We start from the raw sequence: 18803 nt of genomic DNA, 5'->3' as shown, positions 1-18803 counted from the left end.
AACATAAAAAATATAGTATAATTATCAAACATTCCCAACAAGGCCTCAACAAAGGGTTGTGTTTGTCATACAGGATTTCCCAGGAGAGAATTTTGGCATTTTAATCATTTAATTTTTGACAAAAATGGCCTATAAACTCCATGTAAAGGATATCTCTGATTTCTTTTCTTTTCCTTTTTTTGGGGAGGAGGGGGGAAGGTTCTGTTTTATAACTGAAATCAATTAAACAATAATTAAAAATTGATTTTGGAAAACTTAATCCTGCACATTTGCACAAATTTTGTTTAGCTGATTTTTGCTTCTAGGGAGACTTAACTATCATTGAACAAAATCCTCAGGTCTTTTCTTAACAAATAGTGGGATTTATAATAGATATAGAACTAAATCCTGTGCTCCATGTGGGTGAGGACTCCTACTGAAGTCAGCAGGATAGCTGCATCCTTTTCAAGGCAGTGCAACTTATATAATATATTATATGCTGAAGTCAACAGGACTACTTGATGAGGACTAGTAAACACGTCAGGGAAGTCTAGCTCACAAATCAACTATGTGTCATTCTTATTTTAATATCTAAACAGTGATAAATTAGTGGCATTTAACGAGGTGCTTATACATAAGCATTCTATAATTTAAGCCTATTAGGATATTAGAGTTGAGTTGTGATCTTGAATGGGTTCGTTCATACTGTGCAAAAATCAGGCAAACAATCCAAGTACTTGATGAACAAACAACGATCTCTGGGCTACATCCTTGTTCTGCCGAGATCCTGCAATCATCCAAACAGGCATTTCACAAGTTCAATATATTCATTGTCTTGCTGCAATAAGCCAACAGGTGAACCATCTCCCACAAATGAAACTCACGGCAGTGAGGTTTTGACTAAAAGCATATTTAAGACCTCCCTGTAACTATGAGATCCTAAGGCAGAAGGAATGCTGGGCTGATGGGAATTCACTGTTACCAAGGCAAGTCAGATTTGGTACTTCATATGGACTAGGAAGACTTATAATTATAAATGGAGTTTTACCTGTTGGATTTGATTTAGTAAGTCTTTAGTGTTTTGGACCCAGCCTACTCAAAATACCACTGTTATCCTGAGGGAAAATTATGATAATTATGACTAAACAAGATGCTCAAAAAGCCAAGGACTAGTGGCAGGGAATTTTCCATGAAGAATCTGGAATGCTGAAACTTGATCTCCGCTTTGAAACAACAGGACCAAAATTTGTTAATAAGATCAATTACAAAGTTCATCCTTTTTCTCAGGTCCCTGGGGAAGTCCTGGACGGAGAGATACAATACGCAGGGCATGAGGGATGGTTTATTGTTTGTATTACATTAGATAAATACTATCAAACGGAATCCATTCTGCATCGTATACAATGCATTTTGCAGATCTACTACAAAGTGTGTTCTAGTTGTGCACAGAATGGAAGATAAATAGACAAATAAATGGATCTGTGAGCAAGAAAAACCTTTCATAACCTTCCACACTCCATAGGATTAAATTTACCCATGCCCATTCCTGAAGCTTGACTTCATCTGCAGCTGAACTCTATAACTGCAACATAAATTTCATCCCAAAGCTTCTCTTTGTCATTTCTGATTCCAACATGAGATATGAGAAATGTATGGGAATATTAAAAATACAGCATATTGTTGGCCAGGATGTTGGGCCTACAGTTCTCAGTAAAAAAACTAAGGCATGAAGCTCTCCTCTGACTGCTGATAACTTCAATAGAAAAATAGCCAGAATGCCTATTTTAAAATGGAGAGCTGAAATGCTAGGGACAGAAATTCCACATAACCTGGTATAAGGGGTCAGAAACTGGTTCAAATCTGCAACACAACAGTAGCTGAGTGCACATAAACTGCCTTCAATATGACTGAAACCAGTTTAAGATAAACCTGGGTGGATGTAGTATCACACTTACCTGATCTAGGTTAAATCAGTTTATTGAACTTCTCTCCCAGATCCCCTCCAGATTCAAGCTAACTCACAGCCCCCAGCATCCCAGGATACTTTGCACCTCCTCCACAATCCCTCCCCCCCAGGGTGGGCAGTCTAGCCTGGGCCCAAGCTGTCTGCTCCAGCTGAGTAAGGAGGTATGCTCTAGCACCCCCTGCTTCTGGCTTGGGCCACTGCAGGCATGTGGCTGTATTTCAGGAATCAAAAGTGAATGTCTGTTCACTTACTTTTTGGTTGAATCTACGCAGCTTAGACCAACCTGCAAAGATTGAATTGATTCAGCCTCGGGCTTTTTGACTGTCTGTACTTAGCTTGAGAGAGCATATATGGTCAACGAATCCACTTTATAGCAGGCCTGGCTGAAATATTGGCCCTGCTTGCCACTAGTATAACCATGCATATGTTGTCCAAAACCAAGTGGTATGCCAATCCATCAATGAAAGCAAGCACTATACAGTTTATGTTGCTCTCCTTCTGTAATGTGCAGTTATTCACCTACTTTCAAGCTATCCTTTTTTTTTAAAGGCAAAGATGTAGTCCTAAATATTTAACTAGCCACAAAACTATCTTGCATGTGTAAAATGGAATCAGTTGAGTCATGCTTGCTATGGCACTGCAGCTGTGACAAAATTAATGAGCTGAACTATGTCACAAAAGAATGAAAACAAGCCATTTCCTGCACAGGGGCAAAAGCTAAGCTTAAATTTAGGCATATTTGGATAACTTCATATTAGAAGATCATATATAGCCCATCACAACAACAGCATAGGAAGTACAGGCTACCCAATTCTGAAATGTAAGATTTGGAGAACTGCTCAATATTGAACGACTATCCTCAGGGTACGGGTGAACATACACTAGAGCTGGTTTAAAAGGGGAGGAGGGACAGCTGCTGGGCTTGGGAGTGCACATCAGCCGTAACAATTTAACTGTTAAGTCTGCCTGATAGTTGCGTGACGCAAGTGGAGCTAAACTGCCCTAACTTTGACCCAGAATGAAGAAATGATAATGCTGGAGAAGTTTTGCTACCCTTGTAGCAGTACCAAAATAACCAGATGTCATCAACAACTTGCATCAGTATCCTTTAATATTGATACACTTGTAATGTCTGTAAGGAAGCCTAAGTAAAGCTTAGTCCTTTGAATTACTTACAGAAATCAATCATCTTAATGATACATACAATATCTGTGTGTGTACGTGTGCATTTTAAACAGAGAAATACATATGTGTGCGCATTTTAAATAGAAGGGAATCAGGACTTGTAGTAGAGATGATCTCTTTTATTAGACCAACAAGATGTTTGCAAAAAAAAAAATTCTTTAATTGCAAGCTTTTAAAGAATTTTTTTTTTGCAAACATCTTGTTGGTCTAATAAAAGAGATCATCTCTACTAAGAGTCCTGATTGCCTTTTCCTCTAGACCAGTATGGCTACAACCTGGATACCTGCCATACTAAATAGAGAAATACAAAGGTGGTCGAAGGGGGAGAAACACCTTCATTCTCTAAACACAGCCACTGTCCCAAGGCCCTGTGGGAAAAGCTCGGTGTCCCATGTTGCCCTGCAAGGATTCCAGTGACAATTTACCCTCTGGACTATGTCAGCATTTTAGGTGCATGTCTTCCGTAAAGCATAAAATCTGCATAGAAGCAAGATTTAGAAACCCTATTCAAATCAAGTTACCTGATGTGCCACCATTAAGGACTGTTAATGGCACTTGATAATATAGATGCCACTATTTATATAAAGAAATATAACTTGCAATGCTAGCACTACTATCCCTCCATTGTGCCACTAATTGCTTCACTATAAACATAATGCTCTGGAAGAATAGTGAAGAGGGATTTTTTTTTGACACATCTACTGCAAGACACCACACTAAGGTGCAAAGGTTACTCTGTATTTACAATGCTGATGATACACACAACTCAGAAGTTTCCTGACCTAAAGTACAAACACAACATGAAAGGTGATATATCAAACTGACACTATCACAGGAAAAGCAGGAAAAAAACCAAAAGAGCCCCAGATTTACACACGGTCTGCCTGCCTCGCGCAAGTACAAATATCAAGCCACACAGACTTTGTGATATTGCTGCTTAAAAGATGCTGTGACACAGCACAAGGGCACACACAAAAATCTGTAACCAAATGAAAATAGCTCCCAAAACTACAACATCATGCAAAGCAGAACAGATTTGGGGAATAGACCCACCAGACTCAGTGAAAACACAGGCCTCCCACCGTTTTTTTCCCCTGCCTGACATCAGTTCCAGCCTGCTTAGCTGGCCGCCCCTCCTATTTATGGCCCCTTTCCATGCCTTTTTGTCACACTGCTGCATATACTTGAACCCTGTTCCTGAAGCAACTCAAAGACCTTACACCACTTGTGGACCCTTACCTCTTCTTCTAAAAGAAAAAAATAGAATCTAACCGCAAAGCTGTCCCACACTGAAACTTTAAAAAACCCAAAATTATAAACACAGAACAAAGACAGCTTGACTTAAATATATGGATTTGCAAACAAAGCTGATCAGAAAACGCATTTTGCTCCCACCTCAAATTTGCACAAAATACGTCACATTTCAGTCAAACCCCAAAATAGTTTGATTCAAAAATGCAACTAACAGTTGTAGCTAGGATGACTTGAATTCCTGGTCTCACCACTTCGAATTTTATCCCCCATGAGTTTGGACTTACTTAACTCACGGTGAGACAAAGCCACTTTCAGGGCTTTGTCCCAGCCTAAAGAGCCCATTTGGGGGTATTTCATAGCAGCCCTGATTGGTGGAGAAGCTCCGCTCCTCGGTGCTGATTGGCAGCGAGGCCCTGGGAGGGAGGAAGGAGGAGCAGCCATCTCACTTGCTGCCCCCTTCCTGCTGCCCCACCAGTTTGCACCCTCCTGGGCAAGCTGTGAGATGTGTCTGGGAGGGGAAGACTTAATAAAAATTTACTTTTATTAAGGGTTTTGGGTTTTTGGGGTTTTTTTTTTTTTTTTTTTGGCAGTTTTCATGGGCGACCCTGGATTTCACAGTTTCTGCAAAATCTGCAAAGCCATGACCTAGGTAGAGGTATCAAAAGCAAACACACCAGTGAGGCAAAAGGGAGCTCAAACATCCCAGACCAGCTAAGTCGGTATGCTCCAGAACATCTGTTTACACTTGAGTTGGGTGTTTAAAGTGAAGTTCATAGCCACAAGATCTAGGCATATTTGTAAATGGAAATTTAAATTCTTGAGCACAAGCCTGTAGCCAAGGGTTGAAATATGTGGCAAATTATGCTGCCCTGGCCATACAGAATACATGGGGCTCTGCAACTGTGACCATGTAGATTGGCAATCAAATTAATCTCTTAGCAGAGCATAATCAAGCAGCTGGGCCTATGACTAATCCGTCACAAACTGCCCCCTGGATTACAATGTTTTTTGCATTTTCCCATTGAATCTACCTGCTACTGAATAAAATTAATTTTGTGGGACCTACAAAAACAGCGCACATGTGAGATTTCCAAATGTTTTCACAAGTAAATCATGTTTATTTCAGTTGTATGAATAAATAGTATATTAGGGTGAAGTCGCAAGTTACACTGAGACCATGCTAAGGGCACTTAAAACGTAAGCATTCTCATATTAAAATTCATTAACTTGTTCTAAGCATTTCAAAGTAACAAAGCCTTGCCTAAAAACTTGGCATGTGATACCTACCTTGGGTTAGGGTAACTTCAGTCTCTTCTGTGGAAATAAAATGAACAATTTGCAGTCCTTCAGCTTCCCATGATGCACTGGTTCCAGTTCTCTTCCTCCCTCCCTCCCCCCCCCCCCCGCCCCCCCCGCATACAAAGACAGAACCCAGGTATCCTGGCTTCTAGCCATAGCCCTGGTCACCAGCTCTCTACTGGCAAGTCAGAGTTGTGCAGTCAAGAAACGGTATAAATCCTTAATACGCAACTGTCCACAGCATATTCTAACTTTAATGCCACTAAATATTCCACAGATTTAGTACGGTCTAAATATAACATGCAGCCATGTAACTTTACCCTTAGTTCATTTTCAGTAGCAGTAGTTCATTAAAAATATTTTTGCATGCCTATCCTACCCAGAAAATTGTTGTAAAGTCTCCCCAAAATAATGTGATAAATCAGTCACGTTCCCTAGAGTTGCAAACTATATCATTGTCCATTCAGAAAATAACCAAAACACTTTACAGGCTACATTCAATATGCATCTATCTGGCACTGATGAAATACCAGTACAACAGGGACACAGGGCAACTGCTACACTGCACTAGTAACACCACACAGCATATTACTCCTTTTTGGCTTCCCGACTAAGATCAAGCTTAGTAGATTGCAAAAAAAAAAAAAAAAAGATCTGACTATAACCTAATATCTCAAAAACAAAGACAGAAACAAAACTCAGGTGTTTTCAAATCTCATGATTTCAGAGGGCCTCATGATTCAGGAGGTTTGAATGCTCAAGGTTAGCGGTACGGGGACATGGCTAGCATAGCACTCAGTGGGCATATCAAAACTGTTTTCCTGCCTGTGCTGATCAAGGAGAAAACACCTTGATAAAACAGAAATCAAAAAATATGTTTAAAACACCGTTTGGGCTCAGCAGTGAATCTGGAATGGGTGCAGCTAGTGTCTCTAAGTCTACTGATATACTAGGCATACTGTTGTCATCAACCACTGTCTTGATGTCTTAACTTCATAGGCTCTATTACCTCTTTTGCGAAAGGACACGGCACCGAAGGAATCATTTACGATAAGGTTTATAAGGGACACTTTCCGAGTGGCATGCAGGAACTTTCTGGAAAAAAAAAATAGTTTCACTGGAATTGGACACACAGTTTCTACATGCCACTTTGAACTTGCAACCATTTTTACATGGTAAGGCTATTTTTAATTGGCAAGGAAAAAAATTTAATTTTTTTCTTGCCTATCTCAAACACTTTGAATATTATAGGCTAAAACCTTGCCTAACTCGAGCAAGTAGTATAACTGAGGTGAAAAAGAAGAACTGTGAGAGTAAATTGAAAAGGATATGGCTCACTGTCAATATAAATAACATTCTACAGTATCTAAATAAGAGCAACAACAAAAGGCGTATTTTGCAGCTGTAATTATAGATAATGTTTGAATGACCCCATTAGAACAAAGGCATTAAAATAAGACAGTCATTTTATAAGAGATAAAATAAAAGCATTGATCAGAAATTATTATATAATAAAAACAGACACACACACACAAAAGTTCTGCAGTGATATGTGAATCCCTTTAGCACTAAATAAATCAGATTCCAAGTATTTTGAAAATATTACTGTTAATAACAAGAGGTTTGTAGTCATACTTCCTCCAAAGATTGTAAATTTGAACAACAGAATTTATCATGTGAGCACTGTATCATAATTTAATTTAACCATGAAACCAATTTCTCTCCTCAACATTTTATGTTTTATGGTATGAAACAGAACATTATTTGCTGTAATGTAGTTTATTTAACCTTAACCTGATGTGGTCCAACAGTGAATACAGATACATTCAAAATGTTAATAATATGACACGCCATGCTGATTAAAATTTCAATTGTGTTTCCTCCATCTCCTTTGGAAAGTTAATGAATTAATGAATCTTTAAAGGACAGTCAGGGAGGCCTTAAAAAGAAGATGCCTTTTTGAGTAAGGAGAGAAAGTGGCAGATTACAACTTAATGGCTTCAGAATAATGGTAATTTCCCTATTTTCTTCACTTGCCTTAGCTCAGCTAATGGCTTCATTAGTGTCCACACTCTCCAACGAATAATAGAGGCCCATGTCACATCCATCTTAGTCACATCACAATAAAACCAGTTAAATACAATTCAGCTACCTGCCTTCTGCCAGTCTTTGCTATGAGGCAGAATTAGCAGCACAATCAATACAAGATCCTGTGTATTAGATTTTTTGTTCCCAACAAGCAGCATATCAGGAGTATATGAAATGCTATTTAACTGTGGTACAGATTTTATGCTGATGAGCCAACTAGAGCCCGTCAAAAAGGAGACAAAATACAGGCACGTTTTTTTCTCACGTTATATTGATCCACCAATCAAAACAATAAAAATAATCCATCCCCACGTGAGATCAAACTGTCAGATTACCTCAAACTCAGCACAGTCATGTCACCTTCTCCCTGTTCAGCCTCTATGTCATTTTGCAAACTGGGCTATTTAAGTAACTAAGTGCCTTTCTGTTTTCAGGTGCGTCTATCTGCAGTGAAAAGATTCACATTAAACCAATTAAAACAGAACGGGTGAAATTTGGATGAAGCAAAAGGGAATCCAAGTTCCCTAAAATAAATGAAGTTACAAATTAAGTTACATCCGTCTATGCAGGATCTCAGCCTGACTCTGAAAACTATGTATATAAATAGGAATTAGGCTTGTTAACGTACTTTAAAGGCATTTACTACCCAAAAGGACAAGAGATTTAAACTCTTTACACTATGTTAATTTTTCTCTTTACACATCTTTTGTATCACAGAAATACCAAAGCCCTGTTAAGAAAGGTGATTAAATGTCGCAAAATCTAATATACAAATATTACAGTACATCTGGCAAAATACAACATATTTGGCAACATCTAATATACAAATAACAACATTTTCAGCTTTTTCATCTGTAGTTGATTCCCCATTGTGCGGGCTCTTAGTTATATTTGGCTTAGTTACAGGTGAGAGCTGATGGCCGGGCTGCACACACATAACCACGAGCAACATTTGGCTCTTTGCAAGTACAAGGAAAAGTGTAAATAGCCCCAGGCAAAATGATGCTCGACATGGCACACGGCAGATCTTGGCCCCAATATTCAGTTCCTACAGCCCTTGACTATTTCATGATGCCAAAAATGGTTATGGTCATGCAGAACTAGAGAACACTGGAACTGAGAACACCAATTTTGCATGAAAAATTGCTCACTCCAAGTTGGTTCCCAATCCCACTTTTATCCAAGTCAGTCTTACAAAGTGGTAAACAAATTGCTTCTGATAATAATTTGCCGTGGAAATTTTAAGAATGCATGAGGTGCTGGACATTTACAGTTGTTGGTTGAATTCACTCTTCTGACAGCATAAATTTGAAGCAGCTGGGAATAATGAGGTTTGAACACATTATTAACTTAAAATATTATTTATATGCATCATTTTTTCCTGTGAGCTAAGGTTATATATAAACTGTTTTGTCAATCTTGTGAGTAACGTTGGATTAACTTAAGTGCAAATATTTTTTGCAGATGCTGTGCAATCCATTTTGATTAAACCATGATGGTGATGTTCCATTGGAACTAAGTTGCAACTGGATTCAAAGTCTTTTAAAAAAGGTGCTGAAAGGATTCTGCGCTCTGAATTTCTGTGTGCGCAATTTGACTCGAATGAGACTGCTATATAACGGAGCCCTTCAAAAATGGAAAGAGAACAGCACAGAGCATGGGTGACTGGTGCCTCCTGAGTTTGGGGGGGCACCAGATGGCTGAGGGTGTGAGGGTCTCCCACCACCGATCGACGATGGGGGGAGGGTGCCCCAGCAGCCGATTGCTGAGCCAGAGGCGAAACCAGAAGCGCACCTCTGCTGGCACTTCCGGTTTTGTGACTGGGTTTCCAGGGGGTGCGTGGCCAATCTCAGAGGATGCATGTGCACCTGTGTGCACCCCCTACACGTTGCCAATGCCACAGAGGAATTCTCCTATTAACTTTATCGCTAATGGTTTGCAATATGGCACTGCCTAAAAGTTCCAAAAGAGACTGGGTATGTCGTGCTAAAGATGCAACATAATGAGAGCAAAAGAGCCTAAATACGAGTCCAGACTCTAAGGAATCTAACAAACCTCAAGTCTTGAGCTTGTGTTTTCAACCAGCTACCTAACTTCGAGATTTTACCTTTTCATCGTTCCTCTGACACTCTAAAGCCTGTTGTTATTAAGGAAAAGACTCCTACAGACTTGAGTTGCTTTCAGGTCACGCTTCTCATTCCACTTTTTTATTTCATACACTCCTTTGTTTTCCCAGGTGGGATGCTAAACACCTAGGCATCAAGCTGCCCAGCAAAGATAACCACTGGTATTTACATGGCTGGATCCAGGATTTCAGAAAGGGGGGTGAGCACCCAGCTTCCCAACCTACCAAACCGGGGTGGGCAGACCATGCTTCAGGAGCAGCAGCGGGGACTTTAAGTCTCAAGTCAGCAAGTATCGTCCCTTCCCCTTCACTTCCCCTCCATAATCAGCAACATGTTCCCTCCTCCACTTCCATTTCTCCCTCCAATACCCACCATTGTGGCTGTCCCAAGCTGACCCAAGGTGGCTGGGTGGGGTAGTGGGGGGAAATGGAATAGGCAGATTCCAGTTGTTCCTGCCTACTCCAGACTGGGCTGTATATGGAGCTCAGCTTGGCTAGAGGTAGCAGCACCAGTGGGCAGCTTTCCTCCCTCTGCATCTGCTCTTGGGCTATTAAGGAAGACAGGGAACTGAGCAGGGAGGAGAGACCCAGTTGCTACGGCCACTGTCCCTGGCTGAGCCCAGCTGGAGTGGGCAGGAGTGGCTCTGGAGCTCTCCCCACCCCCCCGTTCTTGCTCCTAGGACAGCCAGAGACAGCGGTAGCAGTGGGTAGGGAGGGAAGGGGAAGTGCTGCTGAGTACAGAGAGAAAGGAAAGGGGAAATTTTTATTTGCTTATGGCTACTGCCCCCACAGCAGGGTCTATTAAAAGAGACCTACCCTGCATCCCCTTGGATCTAGCCTGGGTATCTGTAAAGCCCTTCTGCCTTGGTGTAGTTTGGCCAACAATATTTTTGCAGGAGCTTTACCAACATAGACAATAAGATTTGTCTTTTCTTGACTGTACAAGGGAACTTTGCCACTGAAGGAATGTACCCCAAATACTTCATAGATTTCATAGACATTATGAAGGGGCCCCGGGAGATCATCGAGTCCAGCCCCCTGCCCCAGGGGCAGGAAGCGGTCAAAGGATCCCAAGTAAGATAAATGTCCAAATTTCTCTACTTGCCTAGAGAAAGTTGCTTCTTGCATTTTTTCTTTCAAACTGCATCAGCCTGAACCCTTTATATGTTCTATCGTAAAAGGAAGACAGCATCTATCAACACACATGATACATTTGCTGGCTGGTTTCATGGTATTAAAAAAAAAAAAAAAAAAGAAGAATTGCCTCAAGGTAAGTATTCATTTGGATACTCCTGCTGATGCTTCCACACTGGATGCCCATTAAACAGCTTCTGGCTCCTCCTTTACAATCATCACTGTTCAATGTTTTAGGGGGCCTCTCTTTATTGTCCCATACCAAAAAGAAGAAAAGCTTCTCCAGTACCCTAAGCATAAATATTGGGGCAAGAGGTAAGAAACCTGAATGGTGCTGGAATGTACTAAATCCAACAAACTTATGGAGAAAACCTGGGGACAAAATTTTCATATTTTGAAACACAGAATAGTTCATGCCTGACAGTTAAAGGAATTTCTCTCAGTTCCTGGTTTTATGGTCTACTTCAGTGGTTTTCAACTTGTGGTCCACAAATCCCTAGGGTCCAAAGACTATGTTTAAGGGGTCTGTCAAAGATGACTACAATCAATCAAAAGTATGTGAATGCCCACACTTACAATTCAAAGGAGTCCACATCTCCATTCAAAAATTTTTATGGGTTCACAAATGAAAAAGTTTGAAAACCACAAATCTACTTGCATTAAAGTGAGCCTGTTCCCTCACTGGATCTCCTCATTCACTCATACTAAGCTCTTTGTGGCCAAGATAATATGTTTGTCACATGCACACATTATAATGGGGTCCTGATTTTAATCTGGGTTGCAGATCTGAAGGACAGCCAAGGACTATAGTTTTCTAGTACAGGACTGCCCAACTTCTTGCCAGGGGCCACATGCCTGGGTGGGTCACACCAGCAGGGATCACAGGACCCTCCAGGCTGCAAACCACTTCGCCATGCACGGTGCCCATCTCACCTTCAGCTACTTGTCTGCAGGCTTCCCTGACACTGCTCCTCACACTGTATCACACCCCTCCCTCCACCCCCCGCACAATGCAGATGCTGGAGGAGGAAGGATGGGCACTGAGACTGGAGTCACAAGGGCAATAGCAGCCAGGTGGGAGCCCCAGGGCCTCATGTTAACCCCTCACAGGCCTCCAACTCTGATCCAGTGGAAACTCCTAGTCTCACCCATCCCAGGTGTATACACATTCTGGCCTGTATATATTCTATGGCCTTTTACGTGTACCTGTATCATTATCACCATCATCACTACAGTTGCAGGATTTGGATTCTCCAGCATTTTAGCAAACCAGTTTCATGTCACCATTTTTTCTCAACTTGATTCCAACTAACGCTGGATGAAAATCAGGGTGTAATTTCTGGGAACATTTCCACTAATATTATATTCTGTTTTTCGTTACCAAAATGTGGGGGTGAGTTTGTCAAGCCTGTCTATTTCTCAAATTACCAACAGACTCAATAAAGACTTAAACAAAAAAAAGAGAGAAAAAGAAACACCCCTCCCCACCCCAAATATTCAACTGTTCCAGTTCTAAGGGGTGCTTTTAAACTCATGGGTGACTGGTGCCTCCCAAGTCTGGGGCGACACCAGTGAGGCATGACACGTTGTGGGGGGCGCAGCCGCCAGTCACCAAGCAGAGCCAATTTTAGCAGGGGCACAAGCACTCTCCGTGCCCCCCTACCAGCCAGAGCGCTCGCTGTCAGGGGGTCACCAGGGCTTTTGGGGGGGGGGGGGCAAGTGCCCCCCATGCTGCCCTTATGCATCACCTATGTTTAAACTTACCCTTACCAGTTCAGGTCAACTCACTATACACTCACTGCATCCGTGTAAGCTTCTGTTTCTTTCCCTCCCACTAAATGCCTACAGGAAGAGTATCTCTTTGCAAGGCAAAGATGCCAGAGGAAGATTACAACCTACAGGTGAGTTACTCAGGAAAGATGCATTTGCCACTTTTCTTTTTAATTTACCCCCAAACTAGATTTACACAGAGTTCAGGTTCCTTCAGAGAGGCCTGATTAGCATGCAAGTACACTATCTGCCTAAACTCTGCTTTTCTGATTAAAGTTTTGTATTTAATTAAAATTGTCCTTAATTAAAATGCAAATATTCTAGGACTTTAACAATAAATTGTTTACACTAGACTGAGAAACAGCCCTCAAAGGCTTTGGAAAAATAGTTTCCATTGCAAGCTGGATATTCAAACTTCACTGCTCAGTGAAAATGGGCAAAGATCCCTTTTTTTTCTCCTGTTGGCTTAATCTGTTCTAAACAAATGTGACAACATCCCAATCTGTATCTAGAATTCATGCGGAGAACAATTCCCAAAGTTATTGGCTGTTCAGCAGACAATTAGGCCAGTTCAAAATATCTTTTGTATTTTAAACAATTCCTTCAGCAGTTTTGCTGAATGATATTTATGCCACAAGAAGTTGAAACACAGATATTGCCTTTAATGAGTTAAAAAAAAAAAAAAGTCTTCATGATAGCATGTGTGTGTGTGTGTTTGTGTGCGCGCGTGCGCCTGCAAGGGACCCGTCTGCATTATCTTTGACCAGAAACATCCCCTAAGAGGTTAGAAAATAGCTTCTCTGTTTACAGAAAAGAGGGTTTGGATATAGCAGATATATAGTCTTCTCACTCAGTTCTGTAAACATGCACAAAAAAAGATGTCACACCTCAGGTTTTGATTTGCAGCAAGCCTGAATGTATACTTTTCAGCACCAACAATAGCTTTCTATGTGAAGTGTTTTGACTGGAAGGTGAAGTGCATTCATGACCAATTCATAACCATCCTCTACTGGAGATAAAATTGACCCATTGCAGTTAATGTGACTTAAGCTCTCAAAAAGACAACTATTATTGGAAAACCTCAACTCTCTTTCCAGGGAAACCTAAAATCTGGCTCCAGCAACATCAGTGTAGTAACAAAGACCACAATTAAGTATGGTCTGCAAGAAAACCCACCGACTTCAGTTTTTATTTTAAAACCACACCATTTAAAAAAAAAACTGAGAAAAAGGAGCAGTCTTTAGGAAGATTTACAATTTATTAAAAATTGCCATGTGACACTCATCATCATTTTACTATTCGAATACTGAAGTCTACTGATTTAGGTTAAACAAACAAACAAACAAAAAAGTGCTGTTTAAAAGAGTTTGCAAAAGCCATTTAAAGCAGTAAAACAAATCATCTGTTCGAACTTTAAACTGAAAGCACTTGTTACAATAATGGTATAAATATGACCCCAATGGAAGTCTCATAAAGTATTCCTTTTCTTTCAGAGAAATTCCTAGAAAGACCACTTGCTATAAATTTGAATTTCCTAAATTCATTGCAGATCTGAGAAACTAAAATGAAATAAATTACCCCAGTTTGACACTATCTCCTTCATCATAGTAATTCCAGATTTCAGTAGAAAAGCTATTACTTAACTTGTGCACCGTAATTTACGCACTCTTTTACACGATAATTTTTGATCCAAGAAAAGATTCATTTTCCTTTTATAATTACTGTGTGTCAAAGTGTTTAACTTCTGCATTTGAAAAACTGGATCTGGATTCTTTCTAGAAGCAGATGTCAAGTGCTTGATTCTGCTCAGCAACGCAGAGCAAGATACCGGCTCTAACTACACGAAAGCAGCAGGCAATGAAAGACTGTTGCAAAGTGAATCAAAATTAAAAACGGGTGCACTGAGGCACATATTAAATAAGGTCCGGATTCTGCATGATCTGTAGCCTCATAAACTAGGGTTGGGTGTTTGACCAGTCAAAAAAAGTTTGGTCGCTTGGCCAGTCAAATATTGGTCAAAAATTGTAAAAAAAAGCCAAGAGGTCCAAATGACACCTAGAAAAAGCTCAAGAAATGCGTCAAAAACAGTTAAAAAAATCATATTTCTGTCAAGAAAACTATAAAATATAGGGCTTGTTTTCATAAAATTGCTGTAAGTTTTGACTGGTCAAAAAATATGCCGTTAATAGACCAGTCAAATGACAATATTTGATCGGACAATTGACCAGCTTATGACTATCATAAACCTGGTGGCAGGAAACTGGAAATAAATGGTGAGTTTTTGTAATATGGTGTTTGATGTTTTAAATGCCTGCTAAAATACCTACCTATAGAATTATATAGAAAGATTTCTCAAGTATTGCCATTTGTAGGCATGCATTTGTCACTTTAATGCACTTTTTTGTTCTGAATAAAATGCCATATCAAGTTCACTGACCTTATTTCTGGGTTTTTCCATTGCAGTACATATTGTTAAATAAATCTTTACAGAGTGCACAATAGTGTTGCCTACAACCAATTACCATCATCAATTGCTTTGTAAACACTCCACAATAAAACAATTTATTTTAGTGAATAAAATCCATGTCAGTCCAACATTAAGTTTAAATATAGCATGGGATCCACCTAAACCACAGTAGTGCTTAATTGCTACTCAATTTGCATAATTTATACAAATTAATGTAGACTCAATAATTAGCATTTTCATATGGTTTATTGGAATCTAAAAAAGGCATGACAGTATAGGTCTCATAGCAATCTGAACATGCTTAAATGATATTTTTGGGAGTCACTGTCAATGTGACCTAGCTGCTTACCCAAAAAAAGGGAGGGCAGGGGGAAGGAAGATTTATAAAAAAAATAATAATAAAAAAACCAAAACAAAACACCGGCACCACTCTGTACATTGTGCCTCTCATCACCCTAAATCTAAATTTGAATTTGGTGGTTCTCCAGTGGTACTGCAAAAAAAAAGAGCAATATTCTAGGTGTCTCATTAAAACCTAAATTTACTTAAACAGATGACACTTATTTTGTGAAGTTGTGCTCTTTTATAAAGAGAAGCTTTCAATGCATATGAAAGGCTTAGGGCTGCCAGAAAACACATACTTCTGTAGGATTAAAGCAGCCACCCTACCAGCTTCCCGACAGATCCCCAGTGTTCAAGTGAGGCACCCCTTCCTGCATCATAATAGCTCATTCCCCACATCCCTTCATTTCCTGATCTCCCAGGTGGGGAGGGTGGGGAGTCCTGGTGAAAGTCTTTTTGGGAATGCAGCATTCAGAGGGCTATTCCCTTTGTGCTACTGGTAGAGGGCCTTACTTTTTCCCTGGCAGAAAGAAATGTCCCCCTCAAGAGCAACACTACCAGTGGCTCCAAACCACATAGGCTAAAGCCAGAGTGTGGCAATGTTGGCGAGAACACCATTAAGTGGTAAGGTTGTATCACAGTTTAACCTGCTCACCAGGGCTAGGGACAGAAATTACACACAAACTGGTACAAGTGATCGGAAACCGGTCCAGATCTATAACACAACAGAAGTTCAGTGCACATAAACCACTTTCAAAATGGACAAAACTGATTTAAGATAAACCTGGATGGATGTAGCAACAGACTTAACTGATTAAAGTTAGACCAATTTATTAAATTTCTGTCTCAGATGCTCTCCACATTTAATTTAAACTCACAGTCCCCCAGAATCCCAGGATGCTTTGCACCTCCCCAACAACCCCCCCCCACCCCAGGGTGAGTAAGCTAGCCTGGGCCCAAGCTGTCTGCTCCAGCAGAGCAGGGAGGCATGCTCTTGCCCACCCCCACCTGCTTCTGGCCTGGGTCCCTGTAGGCATGCGGGACATTTCCAGAATCAAAAGTGAATGTCTGTTCACTTGCTTATCAGTTCAATCTATGCAGCTAAATAACCTGCAAAGATTGAATCGATTCAGCCTTGGGTTTTTTGACTGCCTGTACTTAGCATAGGGGGGTCCCCGTCACACACGGCATCTCCTGATCCCTTCTTTCTGCTAATCACATCCAGAAATCTACCTGTGCCATTGCTAATGCAAAGAGAGTCCTGCAAGTAGGAAGCTCTCCTTTCTCTCTACCTGTCTTCAAGTCTGTTATTCTTCTACTCCCCTCCATGCAGTAGAATTCAAGGGGGAGCATCTGGCCCATTAAGTGGCACTTAAGGTGAGGAAACAATTTGAAGCGGCAGTGAAAAGGCCTCTGACCATTAAATACATCACACAGGGCTTGCTCCTGATCTCATTGATGTCAGTGGGAGTGTTGTTATTGACTTCAGTGAGAACGAGACCAGGCCTGTAACATCCCGTATCTTCACGAAGGCCTGCCCTTGGGTCTGTCAGAACAAGCTACTTTTCTGGTGCCTGAAGAGAGCGGGGTAGTAAGTCAAGCAATCACATTGCTTCGAACCTTGGATTGTACAGCTGTGATCCAAAGCAGTTCAAGAACTGCTCATTCCCAAACATTATCAAATAGGGATTTGGTTTCCTTAGGTCTTTACTTTTTTCTTTGATGAAAAAGTAAACTGCAGCCATCAAAGGTGAAGCAGGTCACCATATATGCAAACCTCACCGCATGTTTGGACTTCCTTCCAGCTTAACTTCTTCATCAAAAGGTAGCATGCCTATTTTAAAGTATATGCTAAGTGCGTTTCCCAAATCCTAAGAACATTTTTGTTCAGTTAAGAGGTCAACAATTAAGCCCTTGCTCCAAGTCCCTTCCCTCGCTAAGGAATATTCTCTTCATTTTTGTCCTACTTCCAGTTTACCTTTGCGGGCAGGGGTACCTGAAAGGGCTGCTGCTATCCTACCTCAGTCTGAATTTTCTTTCTGAGAAGTTTCAATTCAATTCATCAGAGACCAGAGACCAAAGACTGTAATGATCTACTCCTTTTTCACACTGATTCTAGAATTGTATCTATTTTGGGGTTTTGTTTAGATCTGTCGGCAGCTTTCATACCGTTGATCATGTTGTTTTCCTAACCCGCCCTGAACATCTGTTGGCTGTTTCTGAGACGACATAATCCGTTTTTTCCTCTCTTATGTATTCCATTGCTATCAGTTGGCTGCATTTTTTGCTGCTGGTGTTTCAATTCTCTAAACTTATTTATTTTAATATTACAAGAAACACCTGGAAATCCAACCAACCCTGTCTTCTACAACTAACTCACTTACCCTTTTGCTGCCAAACAGTATCAAATACTAACAGTATGTTATCTTCCACCAGATCCGAAGGTGGGACAGGAAGGGGAAAGCAGACCCTGAGGTTTCAAGATATGAATTAGCGTTGTGGCAAGTCAGTGAAATAAAGTACCTTTTTAATCACAGAACAGAGAGAGACTCAAGGCCCAGCAAGCATGCAGATTTTGGAAAGGGAGCTCAGACTCCAAGCCAGGCCTCTCCTGCTGAGGCATCCAACAAGGGTGTTAATTAGTGCCAGTTGCGGTGGTGGTATTTGTGATGCTGACATTGGGAGCTGCTCAGAAAGTCAAGTTGTTTTGCATTGGCTTGCAAACAACTACTGGATGGTTGCAGCTTTGGGTTACTATCAAACTGGGTTGGACTAGGAGAGAAAGGCATAGAGTAATTATATAATTTTGAGGTTGACGAGAGTCCCCTTTCATAGCATTTGGATTTATAAAATTGTTCTGACTCACTGCCGAGTGTTGTTCCCTCCTAATTAACCGAGCTGAACTTTGTGCATGCCTAGACTTCCTCCTAGAGAACGGCAGAGTTTGGCCTTCATGAATATCATTTGAACTCATATTATTTACAGAGCTTTTATTCAGCTCAGCCATTTGTTTCAAACATATTTTGCACTGAAAGAAAAATAAGGCACCAACTGCTGGGCCATCTGAATCCAAACTTAACAGTTCAGATGTTTTATTCAGCATTAAAAATGAAAAGAATTGTCTTAGGGAGTTTTATATTCTGCATTTCTAAGGTTAACTTTACAGACTGTAAAGTGCCTTGGGAGACACTCGC

At 40.6% G+C, this 18803-nt stretch overlaps 1 protein-coding gene across 5 annotated transcripts in view; it reads right to left on the bottom strand.

Moving 5' to 3' along the window:
• AFF2 (ALF transcription elongation factor 2) overlaps positions 1–18803 on the bottom strand; it is a 400790-nt gene that overhangs the window by 357327 nt on the left and 24660 nt on the right. The window contains exon 2 of one of the 5 annotated variants that reach the window (XM_090061624.1): positions 6693–6778. The exons of the other annotated variants lie outside the window; for them this stretch is intronic. The gene's annotated coding sequence lies outside the window, so the exon portion shown is untranslated. The remainder of the gene's footprint in view (positions 1–6692; positions 6779–18803) is intronic. 5 annotated transcript variants of the gene reach the window in all.

The sequence above is a fragment of the Crocodylus siamensis genome, chromosome 8 (assembly GCF_052110815.1).
Source record: "Crocodylus siamensis isolate JL-2025a chromosome 8, ASM5211081v1, whole genome shotgun sequence".
In the NCBI taxonomy this organism is placed as follows: Eukaryota; Metazoa; Chordata; order Crocodylia; family Crocodylidae; genus Crocodylus; species Crocodylus siamensis.
The sequence above is the reverse complement of the archived record's forward strand: the minus strand, read 5'-3'. Positions and strand labels throughout refer to the sequence as shown.